Source organism: Macrobrachium nipponense, chromosome 38, assembly GCF_015104395.2.
Source record: "Macrobrachium nipponense isolate FS-2020 chromosome 38, ASM1510439v2, whole genome shotgun sequence".
NCBI lineage: Eukaryota > Metazoa > Arthropoda > Malacostraca > Decapoda > Palaemonidae > Macrobrachium > Macrobrachium nipponense.
Window position 1 is genome coordinate 24,841,777 of NC_061098.1, and position 1,026 is coordinate 24,842,802.

Here is a 1,026-nt window from a genome sequence, read left to right on the forward strand (position 1 = left end):
TTCATGTTGCTTAATCACTGATTGGACATCACCCGTAAACCATGCACCAAGATACAGATATTTCTCACAATGGTCTGTCTTGTTATTATTTATGACTAAAGACTCTTTATCTCTTTCATTTCCATTAACTACAAAAAACTTCGTCATTTTTTTATTAATAATCATCCCATACGAGTTACAGTAATTCAACATAATCCCTATTTTCTCCTAACATATTTCTTTTGATGTACTTAAAATAACTCTGTCACCCATCATTAATAGTGTATGCATTGTCCCTAAAAACCCATCTCTGCCAATTCCCTCCTTTATCATCTTAACCATTTTATCTAGATAAATTACAACTAACAGACAGCTTGTTGGGCACCCCGACTTATCCCAGCAGTTGATTTAATCATAGCTGATTTCAGCACGGTCATTGTACAAGCATAGATCTTATGTATGGCCATTAACATAATCTTTCCACAACCTTTCTCTTTGAGACACTCAAGTAACTTATCTCTTGGCACACGGTCGTATACTTTACTAAAATCTGCAAATAAAACATACAGTTTATTTTTCTTGAAAAGTGAATAGTCCATCATAAGCCTTAAGGATAAGATTTACTCAATACACCCTCTACCTTTTTGGGCCCCAGCCTGACATTTACCTATGTTAACCCATAGATTTAATCGTCTCATTAACAACGCGTCATAAATTTTTGCCAAAGTGTTCATTATGCTGATGCCCCTATAATTCCCACAGTCCATTCTATTACCTGATTTGAAGAGTATAACTAACCTATTATGGCACCAAGCAAAAGGGTACACAAAGTTACAAAATAAAAGTTTAAAAATGGTAAGAATAAAAGTTAACAAAGTCAGTGGCAATAGCGAAAATATGCCTGGGCATATACCAACATAGGTCTTCCCCTTACTCATGCTTTTCACTGCCATGTCTATCTCTTGATAAGCGATAAGATCGTCTAATATAGGAATGTTAGGTGACAAAGCTCTATCAAGTGGTTGATTATTGCTTATATATGTGGGA